The sequence below is a fragment of the Apium graveolens genome, chromosome 9, assembly GCF_009905375.1.
Source record: "Apium graveolens cultivar Ventura chromosome 9, ASM990537v1, whole genome shotgun sequence".
NCBI classification, from domain to species: Eukaryota; Viridiplantae; Streptophyta; class Magnoliopsida; order Apiales; family Apiaceae; genus Apium; species Apium graveolens.
Window position 1 is genome coordinate 217,423,478 of NC_133655.1, and position 20,284 is coordinate 217,443,761.

Here is a 20,284-nt window from a genome sequence, read left to right on the forward strand (position 1 = left end):
AATTTTTTAAAAAAATTAAATAAAATATAAATTATTATTTAAGAAAATTTTAAATTTAAGAATTTTAAATTTTATGGAAAAATAAATAAATCATAAATAAGAATTATGGAGTTACAGAAATTTAAGTGTTATGTGGCGATTAGGGGAACTCTTGGATAATTCTTTTTCCTATGGTGATTAGTTAAGCTCAGAGTATTCGCAAAAGGAAAAAAAACGACTGAAGCTTCTGTGGCGAGTTGTGTGTGTGGCGACTTCCTGAGGCTGTCTCTCTATGGTGATGAGTTAATGCAGTTTCACCTGATGATTATATTTCGCGCATGTGAGGCTGTGGCGACCTGTACAACAAAGTGAATGTGCATTTCTCAGATGGCAACTTTCTTTTACATCACCAAACCAAATGGTATGTAATAATAGAAGTGGTGCCAAATAATCTATGCAAAGAAATGACCACTGCAGGCTGCCAAGGTGAAGGAAAAAAATGGCAGCAAATAATTCGAGAAAATATTTCTGGCAGCAAAAAAACATCCGGAAAACAAGTTAAATTAAAAATTCTTATTTACTATAACTTAAATAATAAATTAATTTAAATCAAATTTATAAAATAAATTTATTTAAAATAAGTTTAAAAATAAACTTATTCAAGTTTATATAATAAACTCATTTAAATTAAATTTATAGAATAAATTTCCTAAATCAAATTTATAAAATAAATTATGTAAATTCAAATTAATAAAATAAATTTGTTTTAGGATCTTGATTTGTGTATCAATCAGTCGGCTCTGATACCAATTGTTAGGTCCCGAATTATCGTAGAAGGGGGGGTTGAATACGATAATCACTAAATTAAAAATTCTTTTGAATCTTTAGCGGATATAATATTTAGTGCTCGGTTAGTGTTTACGTGTTGTTAGGAATATGTGTATTAGTTTGATGATAAGTTAAACAAAACACTTAAGTAGAAATCTAGTGTTTGTAGCCTCAACGGATAAGACCATTTTGGCTATCCGTTGAAGGAGTAGCTTTACTTAGAAATAAGTCTAGTATTGTAGCACATTTCAGTCTCTGTATTTAAGTTGTACTTCTTAGATGTTGTGGGAAATTATCAGTCATGTTGACTACTAGTGGATATGCAAATAGGAGGGCTAATTGTAAATATTTCATGCCTTGTAATTTTGTATAAGTGAAATAGTATCAACTGATATTAAAGGCCTTCAACGGATGAGAAACAAAGCTTCAACAGATGTCTCTAAAGCTTCAACGGATAACATCCATCAACGGATAAGTGCTTCAATGGATAAAGCTTCAACTGCTAATGCATCAACGGATAAAGCTTCAACGGATAAAGCATCAACGGATGAAAGCTTCAACGGATGCTTAGTTCAATAGCAGTTGATAGTGACAATTCATAAGCTGACAGAGGCACATGGGTTGATAGAGACAAACTGGAATGTGGCAGCCTCTAGGAGGAATCAAGAAAATGCAGCATTTCCATTCTGGTGCAAATAAGGAAGTATTCAAAGATTCACAGCTAAACCTAAATTGCATTGGATAGAGAAATGAAGAAGAAACATGTGAAGAGTCTTTTAATTGTATTTTACAGTTTTGTCTTCACTTGTAAACTTGGTAATATATAAACCAAGTAGTAGCTAGTAATTAGATGTGAATTTTCCAGAGCTGTTTAGAAAAATCCAGAGAGAAAATCATCTAGTTTGTACTAGGAAGCAGCTGTGATTTAATTCTTTGAATCACAGATTTTCTGAAATAACACATCTCTGGTGGAAAAACAAATCCACCAGAAAAGTTTTTAAGTCTGTTGTGTTCTTTACATTTGTGTTTGAATATATATCTGTCTGCATTAGCTCAAAGCAATTCACACACACTTGCTCATCAAAACACATAGACTAGAAACTGCTCAAAACTTGAAAAAGTTTTGAGATTTACATTCAACCCCCCTTCTGTAAATCTCATTGTTAGTTCACTGGGAATAACAATTGGTATCAGAGCAAGCTCTTAACATACAAAGAGTTTAAAGATCTATTCTGCTAACATCATGAGTGCACAGAAGAATCCTCCTGCTACCAACATGAGTAGGAAGGATATTGGTATAAAGATTCCAGTCCTGGAAAAAGATAACTATCATCACTGGAAAGTGAAGATGCATTTACATCTACTGTCTCAGGATGAAAGTTACATCAACTGCATTGAAAATGGTCCTCACATTCCTCACAAAGTGGCCACAGCTGCTACTGCAACAGTTGCTGTTGGACAGTCCATTCCCAAGCCAAAAGCAGAATGGACTATTGAAGACATGGAAGAAATTCGCAAGGACAAGAAAGCCATAAACATTCTATTTAATGGCTTAGATCAAGATATGTTTGACAATGTTATCAATAGCCAAACTGTAAAGGAAGTTTGGGATACTGTGCAAATCATCTGTGAAGGTACTGAGCAGGTTAGAGAGAACAAGATGCAGCTTCTTATTCAACAGTATGAATATTTTCACTTTGAAGAAGGAGAATCATTAAATGATACCTTCAACAGATTTCAGAAACTGTTAAATGGATTGAAGCTGTATGGTAGAGTGTACCAAGTCAAGGATTCCAACTTAAAATTTCTGAGGTCTCTACCAAAGGAATGGAAGCCTATGACTGTTTCTCTAAGAAATTCTCAAGATTATAAGAACTTCACACTTGAAAGATTATATGGAATTTTGAAGACTTATGAACTTGAGATGGAGCAAGATGAGCTGTTGGAAAAAGGAAAGAGAAAATGAGGATTAGTTGCACTTGTAGCTGACAATGAGAAGATTGAAGCCAGGAATGAGGAGAAGACAATGCCAAGTCTCAAAATTGGCACAAGCAAATCAGAATCAAGCAAGGGAAAAGAGCAAGTAGCTGAGAATGAAGACAATTCCAGTCAAGATGACTCTGATGATATTGATGAACATCTGGCTTTTCTGTCCAGGAGGTTTGTAAAGATGAAATTCAGGAAAAATACAAAATTCACTAAGTCAAACAAAAACATGGTGGACAAATCTAAGTTCAAATGTTATAACTGTGGCATTAGTGGACACTTTGCAAATGAGTGCAGAAAGCCAACCTCTGATAAGAAGAAATTTGAGCAAGTTGATTACAAAAAGAAGTATTTTGATTTGCTCAAACAAAAGGAAAGAGCTTTTCTCACTCAAGATGATTGGGCAGCAGATGGAGCCAATGAAGATGATGATATGGAATATGTCAACCTAGCCCTGATGGCTAATTCTGATGAAAATGAAACTAGTTCATCAAGCAACCAGGTAATTACTACTGACCTCTCTCAGCTTTCTAAAAATGAATGCAATGAAGCCATAAATGATATGTCCAATGAATTATATCATTTGCGTGTTTCCCTTAAACCACTAGCTAAAGAAAACACAAGGATCAAAGAGAATAATGTGTTTTTAAGTGATAGGAATGCTGTGTTAGAGGATCAGGTAATTGAGCTTGAAAAGATTAAACTTAAATGCTTGATTGTTGAGAGTGAACTATAAGAAGCTGTTAAGAAAGTAGAAATTCTTTCTAAACAGTTAGAAAGTGAGAAAGAGGTAATCAAGGCCTGGAAAACATCTAGGGATGTTAGTGTTTAGATTGCCAAGGTTTAGAGAATTGAATCATTCTGTGAGAATGCCTGGAAGAAAAACAAAAAGGAGTTAGAATTAATTGATGGATTATCAACAGATGTGGAATCAATGGATGATGAAAGTTATCCGTTCAAGGAAGAAAAAGAGCATCCGTTGAAGGCTCATCAATTAAAACAGACGGGCTATAACGCATTACAGGAATGCGTTACAAGCCCTGTAACGCATTCCGGTGATGCGTTACACCCCTTTTAAGCCATTAAAGGGTGTAACGCATTCCGTAAATGCGCCACAGGTGTGTAACGCATTCCCGGAATGCGTTACACCCCTATTTTTTTTTTCAGCAGCCGACGGCTTTCCTCAATTTTCGTGCCTGTCCTTTCTGCCGCTGTCACCTGTGCTAGTCTGTCTTTGTTTGTTTTCCGTGCATCACAGATTCTTTTGCAACAATACAGATGTATATACAAATATATATATACTATATATACATATATTTACTTATTTAATAACGAATTTTAATTGTAAGAACTTCAAAAATTCATAATAAAAAATCTATACATCATAAAATTATGAAAAAAATACCCAGACGATCTACAACACTTATAGAACCCAGATCAACATTCAAAATTATTCTGAGAAATGATTTCTCATCAGAAAAAATTAATCCATGATATAACTTGTAAAAATCATAATTAATTCATACAAGCACATAAAATTCTGAAATTTTTACCAAAGATCTATATGCATACAACCTATGCTCTGATACCAATGTTGGATTTTAATCGTAGCGGGGGCATGGCAAAACACTTTTACACATATAAAATCCAAATAAAAGCATATAAATCATGAATAAAAATTCGAGGGATCGAATCTAACCTTTTAAAATAATTCAGAGACAACGATCAGAGATCCTTAGCAGTTGTTCCTCAAGTGTGAAGCACTCCACCGGTATCCACCAAGAAAACGATGTTAAGGAGGAGGAGGAAGGAGGTGGAGAGAATTGGGTTTTCCAAACTTTTTGGGTTTTGTGTGGGTTAGAATAAAATTAGGATCTATAATAGTGTATTTATAGGCAAAATTTTTAGCTGAAATTTTCCCATAAATATTATTATTATTATCCCATTTATTATTCTCATTAATAATTAAAACACCTTTTAATCATTAATCCTTTTTCTAAACACTTTAGAAATAATTCTCTCTCTTGATTTAATTTCCAAAAATTAAATCCTTTAATTAATAATATTAAGAACTTTTCTTAATTAATTTATAATCAATTAAATCTCATTTAATCAATTATTAAATTTGCCAATTAATTATTTATTTCATAAATAAATAATTATTAGCCATTATTAATTAATTCCTCCACCATTAAATCATTTTCTTTTTATGGTGTGACGCTATAGGTTCAATATTAAGCCGGAAGTAGAAATAAATAATAATAAAACTATTTTATCATTATTTATATAAATTCTCTAATTTATTAAATATGATTAATTAATTAATCACATTTATTCTACATCGTGAGGGATACTTCTCAGCATATCGCGACTATCCGGATAATATGAATTCACTGCTTAGAATACCAAGAACCTATTCAGTGAATAGTTACCGTACAATAAACTCCTTCTACCCTACAATGTCCCGATTAAATACAAGGCATGGATCTCGTGTCAAGCCTATCTAATTCAATCACTTGCTTACCATTTACTATGCGTAGTTCTATGCAAATTAGAAACTCCTTTCTAATTTCATTCACTCTGGCCAGAGATTCCTGAACTAGCATAAGTGGATCAGCCTTGAACATTCGCTTCCTTCACTGGAAGGGGTAGATCCTTTATTGATCATACACTATCTTCGTGTATAAATTCCTATACCCAGAAGAGCCCTAATAATTGTCCCTGGAGACTAAGAACTAAACCAAAGCATAGTTCAGTGTACACAAGATTACTATGCTGACCTCAAGTCTAAGGATACTTGTACAACTATCACTAAGCGAACAACTGCTGACACGTGAGTGAACTCCATCAGTTGTTCAGCTGGGCGAGTCATGTTCAGTGAACTTATTCTATAATAAGCACCTACATACTAGCTATAGTGTCACCACACAAATGTCTATGAGAACAGACATCCTTCATAATGAAGCAAGCATAGTATGTACCGATCTTTGCGGATTATTAATTACCAGTTAGTAATCCTACGACCAGGAACTATTTAAGTTTAGAGTTATCATCTTTTTAGGTCTCACTATTATGATCTCATCATAATCCATAAAAAGCTTTACTCTAAACTATGGTATATCTTATTTAAACACTTAAATAGATAAAGCCCGTAATAAAAGCAAAACAAGTTTTTATTAATATCAATGAAATCAAAACAGATTACATAAAAGTTATTCCTAAATCCTAATACATGATTGGACTTAGGACATATTCCTTTCAATCTCCCACTTGTACTAAAGCCAATCACTCTGGTATCTAATACCCATCTTGTCTTTATGACGATCAAAGTGACTTTCATAAAGTAGCTTTGTGAGTGGGTCTGCTATGTTGTTATGTGTGTCAACTCTAATTCAATACAATACAAGAAATGTTACCGCGCTCCCACTAACCCTTTTGTAGACGCATGGTTCATCTGCGTTTTTGATAAAATCAAACTCTTTGATTGTCTCATCAAAATGAATGTTCCATCTTTCGAGAAGCTTGCTTTAAACCACATATGGTTCGCAGTAGCTTACACACTAGATTTTCATTTCTCTTGGAAAGAAAACCATCTGGCTAATTGCCAGATCTCATAGTCGTAGTAACCAGCAATCGCAAGCAAAATCCGAACTGATTTTAACAGGGCTACAGGTAAAAGGTTTCATCAAAGTCAATCCATTGCCTTTGTTTGAATCCTTTTGCCACAAGCCTGGCCTTAAAGGTCTCCACCTGGCCATCTGCTCTAATCATTCTTTTGTATCCCGTATACATAGATTTCTTTCTGGATTTCATGGCACTATGCCATTTCTCTGAGTCAACACTACTCATAGCCTCATTATAGGTCACAGGGTCGTCATCATCAATGATCGACAACTCATTGTCATTCTCAATGACAAGGCCATAATACCTCTCAGGTTGGCGAGACACTCTCCCTGACCTATGAATGGGCTGTTCCACAAAAGGTTGTTCAGTCAGAACAGGTGTTTCCACTCGATCGGTAGTAGTTTGTGCTTCTTGAACTTCATCAAGTTCAATTTTGCTCCCACTGTTTCCTTCAAAGATAAACTCCTTTTCCAAGAAGGTAGCATGTCTGGAGACAAATACCCGATGATTGGTGCAAAAGTAATACCCTAAAGTCTCTTTAGGATATCCCACAAAACTACATTTTCCGGATCGATATTCCAGCTTATTTGGGTCAACTTTCTTGACATAAGCTGGACATCCCCAAATCTTGACGTGTTTAAGACTCGGTTTCCTTTCTTTCCATATCTCATATGAAGTTTGAGGAACAGGTTTGGAAGGCACCTTATTCAGTATATATGCTGAGGTTTCCAATGCATAACCCTATAGGAATACTGGAAGATTTGCATAGCTCATCATGGACCGAACTATGTCTAACAAAGTTCGATTTCTCCTTTCAGATACCAATCTGGAGGAGTCCACTGGGAGACTATACCATTTACTTTGAGATAATCTAGAAACACTCCATTAAAGTATTCACCACCTCGATCTGATCGAAGAGTTATAATACTATGTTTGGTTGTTTCTCCACTTCATACTTATATTCTTTGAACTTTTCAAAGGCCTCAGACTTGTGTTTCATCAAACACATATCCAAATCCAGATCTATCATCTATGAAAGTAATGAAGTATGAAAATCCACCCATGGCTTGCTTAGACATTGGTCCACATACATCTGTGTGTGCCATTCCTAGCAAATTTGCAGCCCTCTCTCTATGTCTACTAAATGGAGACTGCAGTGCCACTATAAAGTGAGATTTTCATCATCCCTTTTCTTTTATTAGTTTGTTCAATCTGAAGCAAATTATGTCACATATATATACAGACCATTATTTAAAGCACCACGTCCATAAAGAATATTATCTCTAAGAATAGAACATTCACTATTCTCAATAATAAATGAAAATCCAGCCAAGTCTAACATGGGAATAATATTCCTCACAATCGAGGGAACAAAATAAAAATTATTTAAAACAATAGTCTTCCCCGTAGGCATATGTAAATGAAATGATTCTACATCTTCAGCAGCAACTCTTGCTCCATTTCCATCAGTAAAATCACCTCCTCTTCCTCAAGAGTCCTACTTCTCCTTGGTCCCTGCAACAAATTACATATATGAGAACCACAGGCAGTATCTAATACCCAAGTAGAAATGACATATTCACTTCTATCATGAACATACCTGAATCAGAAGTGGTAGTCTCACTACCCTTCTTCTTCAATTCTGCAAGGTAAACCTTGCAGTTCCTCTTCCAGTGCGCCACCTTATTACAGTGAAAGCAAACAACTTTGCTCTTGGGGTCTTCAGCTTTTGGTGGAACCGGCTTTTCTTCACCTACTTTCTTCTTTTTGGAAGAGTTCCTCTTCCTTTTCTTAGGATTGGAACCTTCACCAATTAGAAGAACAGAACTCTTCTTAGGGGGGGAAATTCGATTTCGCAGTCTTCAACATGTTGTGGAGTTCAGGCAGGCTGACATCCAACTTATTCATGTGAAAGTTCACAACAAACTGCGAGAACGAACTCGGAAGCGATTACAAGACCGAGTCTTGGCTCAGCTCCCCATCCATGGCAAAACCAAGTTGTCCAAGACGTTCAATCAAATTGATCATCTTAAGTACGTGGTCATTCACAGATGATCCCTCAGACATCCTACACCCGAACAGCTCCTTCGATATCTCATATCGAGCTGTCCTCCCTGCCACATCATACAACTCTTGTAGATGCATGAGGATAGTGTGAGCATCCATATGCTCATGTTGCTTCTGTAGCTCAATGTTCATGGAAGCTAGCATGATGTATTGAGCAACATTTGCATCATCTACCCACTTGCGATACACAACATGTTCATCATTATGTGCATTACCAGCAGGTTCAGTAGGCTTAGGTGAGTCAATCACGTATTCCAGCTTCTCAATCCTGAGAACAATTCTCAAGTTTCGAAGCCAGTCTGCATAATTAGGACCAGTCAATTTGTGAGCATCTAGTATGCTCCTGAGTGATAGTGCAGAAGACATAACGTACAAAGTAAATTTGTAAATGATAAACACATAACAACACTTAGCAAATATTCGATTTCATTTCAAAACACTATATGAATCGGGTCTTTATTCATAAGTGGCTCCCACTAGTTTTCCTAATTTATTCAACCCCCTACGTGAAAAATTAAGCGTTCATAATGCTAGTGGGAATAGAAATCCTACATTCCATTACACGACCCCGGTTGTAGCACGAACCGCCATGTAATGTTCAATAGGCAGACAACTCTTGTCAATTACATCTCATGTTATTCCCTAATCAAACTTTAGCCTCTTGAATAATTGAGTCTCGGCCGTAGCACGACAAACTCAATATTCTAAGTCAAGTCTAACCCAACATTCCGTACAGTTGAATCAGTCCCCAAAGGCCCACGGCTGTAGCACGTACCGACCTTTAGATTCTTATTCAATGTACACATCTCTATGTAATAGACAAGTATTTCTTATTTTGAAATCAAAGCCCTCGGCTGTAGCACGAACCGACAATGATTCAAAAATAAGAACTACTTTCTATCATGTTGGAAGGCTATGACCGACGCAAGCCCGTTGTATCATTGGCCAATTACTACTTGATATTATTTAATTTTAGAGGGATTATATTACGTTACAATCATAATCATATTATAAAGAAATTCTTTCTTTTAAATTAAATATTTCAAATCAATAATCAATAATCAGATGATTCCTAGATCAGGTGGAGCATTGTCAAGAGGCGTCACTTAATAACCCTTTCTTACAGATAGAAATCTGTTGTTGACAGAATCATCCTTTCTCTCATATCGAAAATTCATATTCAATTACGTGTTTCATACACACAAGAATCTCATGATTGTATTCATAATATTATTATTAAGGTTATGAAACAATTTTACTATACTAGGTTGTCTAACAAACGCCTTATGTTTATTTAAGTTCACCTAAATCTATCATCGCATGATAAACTAAGCATATATAAACATGAATAAACATCAAGGTAGGCATGTTATATCATCTAGCACATTAGTCTAAGCATTATACATCTCTATGTATCATACGAAGCATTTAAAAGCAATTAAAACAGTCAAAAACATCTTTAAAACACTTCATGGAAATATAAAAAATTCAAAACTTTTATATAAACTAAAATTGATCACTCCATTAGATCCGTCTCGGAAAAACGAATCCAACGGTATATTGCACGCCCAAAACGGAGTTACGAAACTCCCAGAAAATCAATTTTAAAATTAACAGACGGGCTGTAACGCATTACAAGAACGCGTTACAAGCCCTGTAACGCGTTCCGGTGATGTGTTACACCCCTTTTAAGCCATTAAAGGGTGTAACGCATTCCGTGAATGCGCCACAGGTGTGTAACGCATTCCGGGAAGGAATGCGTTACACCCCTATTTTTTTTTTCAGCAGCCGACGGCTTTCCTCGATTTCCGTGCCTGTCCTTTCTGCCGTTGTCACCTGTGCTAATCTGTCTTTGTTTGTTTTCCGTGCATCACAGATTCTTTTGCAACAATACAGATGTATATACAAATATATATATATACTATATATACATATATTTACTTATTTAATAACGAATTTTAATTGTAAGAACTTCAAAAATTCATAATAAAAAATCTATACATCATAAAATTATGAAAAAAATACCCAGACGATCAACATTCAAAATTATTCTGAAAAACGATTTCTCATCAGAAAAAATTAATCCATGATATAACTTGTAAAAATCATAATTAATTCATACAAGCACATAAAATTCTGAAATTTTTACCACAGATCTATATGCATACAACCTATGCTCTGATACCAATGTTGGATTTTAATCGCAGCGGGGGCATGGAAAAATACTTTTACACATATAAAATCCAAATAAAAGCATATAAATCGTGAATAAAAATTCGAGGGATCGAATCTAACCTTTTAAAATAATTCGGAGACAACGATCAGAGATCCTTAGCAGTTGCTCCTCAAGTGTGAAGCACTCCACCGGTATCCACCAAGAAAACGATGTTAAGGAGGAGGAAGGAGGTGAAGAGAATTGGGTTTTCCAAACTTTTTGGGTTTTGTGTGGGTTAGAATAAAATTAGGGTCTATAATAGTGTATTTATAGGCAAAATTTTTAGCTGAAATTTTCCCATAAATATTATTATTATTATCCCATTTATTATTCTCATTAATAATTAAAACACCTTTTAATCATTAATCCTTTTTCTAAACACTTTAGAAATAATTCTCTCTCTTGATTTAATTTCCAAAAATTAAATCCTTTAATTAATAATATTAAGAACTTTTCTTAATTAATTTATAATCAATTAAATCTCATTTAATCAATTTTTAAATTTTCCAATTAATTATTTATTTCATAAATAAATAATTATTAGCCATTATTAATTAATTCCTCCACCATTAAATCATTCTCTTTTTATGGTGTGACCCTGTAGGTTCAATATTAAGCCGGTAGTAGAAATAAATAATAATAAAACTATTTTATCATTATTTATATAAATTCTCTAATTTATTAAATATGACTAATTAATTAATCACATTTATTCTACATCGTGAGGGATACTTCTCAGCATATCGCGACTATCCGGATAATATGAATTCACTGCTTAGAATACCAAGAACCTATTCAGTGAATAGTTACCGTACAATAAACTCCTTCTACCCTACAATGTCCCGATTAAATACAAGGCATGGATCTCGTGTCAAGCCTATCTAATTCAATCACTTGCTTACCATTTACTATGCGTAGTTCTATGCAAATTAGAAACTCCTTTCTAATTTCATTCACTCTGGCCAGAGATTCCTGAACTAGCATAAGTGGATCAGCCTTGAACATTCACTTCCTTCACTGGAAGGGGTAGATCCTTTATTGATCATACACTATCTTCGTGTACAAATCCCTATACCCAGAAGAGCCCTAATAATTGTCCCTGGAGACTAAGAACTAAACCAAAGCATAGTTCAGTGTACACAAGATTACTATGATGACCTCAAGTCTAAGAATACTTGTACAACTATCACTAAGTGAACAACTGCTGACACGTGAGTGAACTCCATCAGTTGTTCAGCTGGGCGAGTCATGTTCAGTGAACTTATTCTATAATAAGCACCTACATACTAGCTATAGTGTCACCACACAAATGTCTATGAGAACAGACATCCTTCATAATGAAGCAAGCATAGTATGTACCGATCTTTGTGGATTATTAATTACCAGTTAGTAATCCTACGACCAGGAACTATTTAAGTTTAGAGTTATCATCTTTTTAGGTCTCACTATTATGATCTCATCATAATCCATAAAAAGCTTTACTCTAAACTATGGTATATCTTATTTAAACACTTAAATAGATAAAGCCTGTAATAAAAGCAAAACAAGTCTTTATTAATATCAATGAAATCAAAACAGATTACATAAAAGTTATTCCTAAATCCTAATACATGATTGGACTTAGGACATATTCCTTTCACATAGGACACATGACTTTAGATCAGCTGAAAAATAGGCTTAAATTGGTTGAGGATAAAAAGGAAACTGAAAGAAAATCTAATAGAATTGGGAAGGTAGGGATTAATAAACACAACAATTACACACCTGATAAGTATGCTCCTAAAAAAAGCTGTGTGCATTGTAAAAGTGTTAATCATCTATCTAATAACTGCAAATCTGTTAAAAATGCTCCCATGCCTTTAATTCCCTCCATGCCTAACATGTCTATGTCACCTCTGCATGTTATGCCTATTATATCTCATCAAAATCCTCATGCACATTTTACAAACATATCATATGTTAATAATCCTTATTTTACTGCAATCAGTATGCCTCAGATGCCATACAACATGCCTATGTGGAATAATATGTTTGCACAATCCATGCCTTATCAAATTCAATCAAATGTGCTAAATGATTCTGTGACTAACCCTACTCTTCAACCAACTACATCTGAGATCAAGGTTGACCCAAAGTTACCTAAGTCAAAAGATGCAGGAGGAATGAAGTCTAGGAAAAAGACTAACAAGGCTGGACCCAAGGAAACTTGGGTACCAAAATAAACTTGATTGATTTTGTTGTGTGCAGGGAAAAAGAAGGAATCTATGGTACTTGGACAGTGGCTATTCAAGACACATGACAGGAGATTTCACCCTGCTCACAGAGTTTAAGGAGAGAGCTGGCCCTAGCATAACCTTTGGAGATGACAGCAAAGGGTTCACTATGGGATATGGCTTGATTTCAAAAGAAAATGTCATCATTGATGAAGTTGCATTAGTTGATGGTCTCAAACACAATTTTAGGAGCATCAGTCAACTATGTGACAGAGGGAATACTGTTTCCTTCAATTCTGAAGCCTGTGTTGTCACAAGTAAGAAGGACAACAAAGCGGTTCTAACTGAAGTTAGAAAAGGGAATGTGTATTTAGCTGACTTCAACTCTACAGATGCAGAATCAATTACTTGTCTTTTCAGCAAAGCAAGTCCAGTTGAAAGTTGGCTATGGCACAAGAAGCTGTCTCATTTAAATTTCAAAACAATGAATGATCTAGTCAAAAAGGACTTAGTTAGAGGATTGCCTCTAGTAGAATTCACAAGGGATGGGCTGTGTGATGCTTGTCAGAAAGGAAAGCAAAAGAAAGTATCATTCAGTAAGAAGCTTGAATCTGCAATTGATGAACCATTACAACTGCTACACATGGATCTTTTTGGACCAGTCAATGTATTGTCAATTTCAAGGAAAAGATATTGCCTAGTGATTGTAGATGATTTCTCAAAGTTTTCATGAGTTTATTTTCTTGGATCAAAGGATGAAGCTAGTGAAATCATTATCAATCATATCAAGCAAGTCAACAATCATCCTGATTTCAAAGTAAGGAATATTAGGAGTGAAAATGGAACTGAGTTCAAGAATTCAACCATGAAGTTGTTCTGTGAAGAAAATGGGATCATGCATGAGTTCTCAGCTCCAAGGACTCCACAACAAATGGTGTGGTGGAAAGGAAGAACAGATCACTAATTGAAGCTGCAAGAACAATGCTTGAAGAGTCAAAACTCCCAACATACTTTTGGGCTGAGGCTGTTAACTGTGCATGTTACACTCAGAATATTTCTCTAATTAATCAGGCAAAAGGCATGACTCCCTATCAATTATTCAAGAGAAGAAAACCAACTTTAAACTTTCTGCATGTCTTTGGTTGCAAATGCTACATTCTAAGGAATCAACCTGATCACAAAGGAAAGTTTGATGCAAAGGCTGATGAAGGAATATTTGTTGGTTATTCTGCTGGAAAATCATATAGGGTCTACAATCTAAGAACCAACATTGTCATGGACTCTGTGCATGTTTTGTTTGATGATAAAAAGATTGATGGACTAACAGATGAGGGACATCATGAAGGACTCAAATTTGACAACATTGAGATATATTGTGATGATAGTGAAGATGAGAATGATGAAGAAGGCACCTCGAGAAGAATACAAAATCTGCCTTTGGATAATGCACAGAATGCTGCATCCGTTGAAAGTCTTAATTCAGCTTTCGTTGATAGAAGCAATGCAGCATCCGTTGAAAGACAAAGTGCATCATCCGTTGAAGTTCATAATGAAGCATCCGTTGATCATAGTCTGTCAACGGATAATCAATTCACTTCATCAGTTGATAGAACTCCCAACTCCTTTCAAAGGATCAGCAACTCAGGGGGAGTCTCAACCGATCAACATTCTATCTCACATCATGACAATACTGAGGCAACCTCATCTAGAGCCAATCTACCACCTCAAAGGAAATGGACCAAGGATCACCCTTTTGAACTGATCATTGGTGATGATACATCTAAAGTGCAAACTAGAAGGGCTACTCAAGATGAATGTTTGTATAGTAGCTTTCTGTCACAGGAGGAACCTAAGAGAGTGGAAGAAGCTCTATTGGATCCAGATTGGATTTTAGCAATGCAAGAGGAGCTAAACCAATTTGAGAGGAACAAAGTATGGAAGCTGGTACCCAAACCAAAGAACAAGAGTTCTATTGACACAAAATGGGTATTCAGAAACAAGATGGATGAAAATGGCATTGTCATAAGGAATAAAGTCAGATTGGTTGCTAAAGGCTATTCTCAACAAGAGGGAATAGATTTTGATGAGACATTTGCTCCAGTTGCCAGACTTGAAGCCTTTAGAATCTTTCTAGCCTATGCAGCCCATGCCAATTTTAAGGTCTATCAAATGGATGTCAAGAGTGCATTTCTGAATGGGGAATTGGAGGAAGAAGTTTATGTAAGCCAACCTCCAGGATTTGAAGATCCAAATTTTCCAGACTATGTGTATTATCTGTTGAAAGCACTCTATGGACTAAAGCAAGCACCTATAGCCTGGTATGAGACTTTGTCAAAATTTCTCCTAGATAATCACTTCACAAGAGGTACTGTTGACAAAACTCTTTTCTTTAGAAATGTTAATGGCTCTACAATACTTGTTCAAATTTATGTAGATGATATTATATTTGGATCTACTGATGATAAGCTTTGTAAAAAGTTTGCTAAGTTAATGCAAAGTAAATATGAAATGAGAATGATGGGAGAGCTAACTTATTTTCTTGGTTTACAAGTTAAACAAGTTAGTGGTGGAATTTTCATTAGTCAAACTAAATATATTTATGATCTTTTAAAGAAGTTTGACTTAATGGACTGTTCATCTGCAAAAACTCCCATGGCCACTGCCACCAAGCTTGAATTAAACAAGGCTGAAAAGTCTGTGGACATTTCAAGTTATAGAGGCATGGTTGGCTCACTTTTATATTTAACTGCTAGTAGACCTGATATAATGTTTTCTACATGTCTCTGTGCTAGATTTCAAGCTGACCCTAAAGAATCTCACTTAGTGGCTATTAAAAGAATTTTCAGTTATCTCAAAGGGACTCCAAATCTAGGAATTTGGTACCCTAGAGAGTTTGGTTTTGATCTAATTGGCTACTCAGATGCAGATTATGCAGGTTGCAAAATAGACAGGAAAAGCACAACTGGTACCTGTCAATTTCCAGGGAATAAGCTTGTGTCATGGTTTAGCAAGAAGCAAAATTCTGTTTCTACATCAACAGCTGAAGCTGAGTACATTGCTGCTGGTAGTTGCTGTGCACAGATACTATGGATAAGGAATCAACTATTTGACTATGGACTAACTGTTGACAAAATTCCTATATTCTGTGACAACACAAGTGCCATTGCCATTACTGAAAATCCAGTACAGCACTCAAGAACCAAGCACATTGACATCAAGTACCACTTCATTAGGGAACATGTGATGAAAGGTACAGTGGAACTTCATTTTGTTCCAAGTGAAAAGCAGATTGCAGACATATTTACCAAGCCACTTGATGAATCAACATTCACAAGATTAGTAAGTGAGCTAGGTATGCTTAATTATTCATGAATTTATGTCCTTTTTATAATCTGCTTTGAAGCCTGAAATGAATTTGCTGCAAGAACAAAGTTGGCTTTAAGAAAAGATTATTCTATCAATGGATATTCCCTATCCGTTGAAAGCCAAAACTGTTCTATCAACGGATGTTCATTATCCGTTGAAAGACAAATACATTTCTGGTAATTTTATCCTTCAACGGATAAAAACTGTGTTAATCTTCAACGGATAACTATTCACCTCATCCGTTGAAGTGTCACATCAATTACTTTAAGTGAGTCACAGCCGTTGATTCTTTTACTCAACCGTTGATACATATATACACAAGTGTATGTATTTGTATTAAAGGTAGTTTTCAGAATTTCTACAGTTTTCTTTATTCTCAAACGGCTGTAATTTATTTAAAAGTATCATTTAATCATTTCATTTACGTTTTAATTCAAGAAAGTATAAAAGCCCATTGAATTCTTATTTTCACTTTACGCTTTCTTGCAAATTTTACTCTCTTTCTCTCCCAAAACTCTCAAGTTTTTCTTTGCAACCTCTACTCACAACAATGGCACCAGTAGTCAAAATTATGTCTCGGTCTGGATTTGTTTACGAAAAGAACAATTTTGTAGCCTTGGTTGAAAAGAATGAAGCCCACTCTGATTATCACAAGATGATGGACTTCATCAAAAACTGCAAACTAAGCTATGCAATGCTGGAAGCCCCAACCATCTACTGTGAGGTAATTGAGGAGATTTGGACAACTACAGAGTTCAACTCCACAGATATGACCATTGCTTTCTCTCTCAAAGGTAAGGATTACTGTATTAACTGTGATGATATACAGTCTTGCTTTAAGTTGCCTGAGAATAATGCCATGACACCACACACTGATAAAGATGTATCTGCTATGTTAGATTCCACAGGCTATTCTTTTGATTCTGCTAGTTTAGGAAGCATTAGAAGAAAGGGCCTTAGGAAAGAATGGAGTTTTCTTGGAGATGCCTTTATCAAGGTTTTCTCTGGGAAGATTAGCAATTTTGATGCCATAACTTCATCTCTTGTTAATATGCTCTACATGCTAGTTTTTGATAGGTACTTTAATTTTAGCAACTATGTCATGCTTGAATTAGGTTCCAGGTTAGGTAACAAAGCTAATAGACCTCATAACATCTACTATGCTAGATTTTTTATGTTATTGGCTAACCATGTTGCTGAAGGTTTGGTCATAACCAATGAGAGCAATAAACTAAAATGTTGGGCACAAGAGAAAAGGGTCCTTGCAGACCTTTTGAGAATCAACCTCAACAGCCAAGTGCCATTGGTATATTTACCAATAATGAATGCACCTCAGGTTAGTGAGGTAAATACTTCTGCAACTCCTACATCTTCCACCCCCATTGTTTCTTCGCCTTCTAGTATGGCAATGGAATCTGTGTCTTTGTCCCAACAGATTCCTACCAAAGCCATCAAAACTAAAATTCCAAAACACAAGTCCAAGAAAACCATCTCTGTTATTTCTCAAAAGAAAACAGTTGTAACAACTACTAAAAACCCTGAAGGGAGTGAACAGGGTGTGAGTGGTGAGGGGAGGGGTGAACATCAAGAAACCCCCCAGGATAAGGTGGGAGAGGTGAGTGGTACCCTAACCAGCCAAGCCACAATCTCTCAAAAGGCTGTGGTGGTTCAAAAGGAGTCAAACACATCCCTAGTTGCATCCTCCCAAAAGGGTGCAGCTATTGAAAATAGTCCCCAACCAGGGACACAGAACAAAAGAGGGAGGCACACTGAAGCCACACATTCACCTGTCAAAGATTTTTCAAGAAGAAAGAAGGCTAAAACCCCAGTTTCCACACAGGGGGCACACACTGCATAGATACATCCACCTGTATCTTTGCCTTCTCAAATTCAGCTTGATGTGACTCCAGCAAATATGGAGTCACAGCCCCATTCTCTCATAATAGACACACATCAATCACCAAATTCTCCATCACCCTCTCTGGATGTGGATATGATATTCACATCAATTCCTGATTCTCCCTCTTTAAAACTCAGGGAGGAGCCCCACTCAAATCCTGGTGATCATCATCTGTTAGATGACTTGTTGGATCATCAGCCAATTCTTTCAGACTTAGTTGAAGAATCTGTGTCACCTAACTTAAAATCAATTCACACAGATTCAACAATTATGTCACTTTCAATATCTACATCTTTTCCTTCTTCAACGGATATTTCTCATCCGTTGACAAGTGGTTGTTCTTCGACGGATAAGCTTAACAGCAGTTATCCGTTGATATCATCAGTTTCCACTTCAACGGATACTCCCTATCCGTTGATAGTCTCTACACACATAACTGATTCAGTTCCAAGTGTAGAAGACATGGTTACTGTACAATCACTTCTAGGATTGAGGGAAGGGAGTGATAATTTGAGTGAGAGGCTGGGTTGCTCCCAGGAAAAAGGAGAGGTTGAGAGTCAAAATATGCATGCTATTTCTTCCAGCATGGCAAAAGTAAGTGAGGGGAGTGCCACCTTAGTAGGTGAGGGTGAGGGTGTGTGTGAGCCAGGGGGAGCCCCTGATGCAAGAATATAGAGAAAATGAGAGAAAGGCAGGTACAGAAGCTATAAGGGTGGAACCAGCCATTGCTAGTGAGTCAATGATTGTGAATGATGCTGAAAAGGGAAGACAATTTCAGCAACATTACAAAGCTGAAATTGATAACATTTCCTTGGATGCTGACACTTTTACTCATCCTGTTTCAGCCTATCTACTGTTGGCTGCTCAGGGCAATATGGAGGCAGAGCAGACTTTGAACATAGTGCACACTTCAGAATCTCTTCAAAGAGATAAAGCTGCTGTTAATAGGATGCCTTCTCAAGCTGGTGAGTCATCTAAAGAATTTGAAGTAAATTCTAATGATGATGACTCTAATTCTTTGGATGGGAGCATGAACTTAGGGGGAGATTCAGGCCCAAGTTCTGTTCCAAATCTACCTGAATGGGCATGGGCAAAGGAATCTACACCGGGGCAGTTTGGTGTAGCTTTGGTCAAGCAAGTAATGACTATTCAAAAGGCCCTTCAGGAGACTACAGATGCTGGTACAAAGGCTATTCTTCAAGCTCATCTAGACTCTCCGCATCTCTTGCAGTTTCAGCATATCAGACAGAATTTAAGTGTGGATGAACTCAAGCAGGATATTGCTGATCTGAAATCCTACAATGCTGAGAAGTTGGATTCAGTTATGCCTTATGGTACTATGCAAGATTTGTTGGTGAGATTGAGGAGAGAATCTGATGCTGACAAGAGGCTGGCCAGGTTGGAAAACAGAGTTCAAATCATTGAAGACTCTATGGTCACCATTCTTCAGAATCAACAATCTCAGATAAATCTACTAATGCAGCTGGCAAAAGCACAAGGCTTGGCCCCTATCCTTGATGATAACAAAAAGGGGAGAATAAAAGGGAAGGGGAAGGAGAGCCATCAACAACAGTTCAAATATCTAAAGTGCTAGTTCCTGCCATCACCACTTCTCCAATTCTTCAAATCAAAGGAAAGCTTGATGGAATTGATCTAATCCAGATAACAACAGCTGAGATGAAAGTCAAAGAGCAAAGGAAGAAAATTGATGAAAGGATGCAACAAATCTTTGGTTCTACAACTTCTAAATCACAATCTGTGAAGCATAGCACAAAGGTGGAGCCAATCATTATAGAACTCAAGCCAGTTATGAGGAATAAGGTTGGAGAGACTTCTTCCAAGAATCTGAAACCTATGGTTCTCAAGCCCAATAATAGATCCAATAAGGACTCTACAAAGAACCCTCTAAGCCTTGCTCAGCTGAAAGAAGTGGACTTTCCTCTTCCAAAGCCTGATGAAGACAAGGTTTTGGGTGGAAATATCATGAAGCACAAGGAGACCTAGGATGTGGTTGAAAGAATGAACATGGCTATTATCTTTAGAGAGGGAAAGAGTATCTGTGTGATACAAGGACATCCCAAATTCTCAATAGCCAAGAGGGAAGAA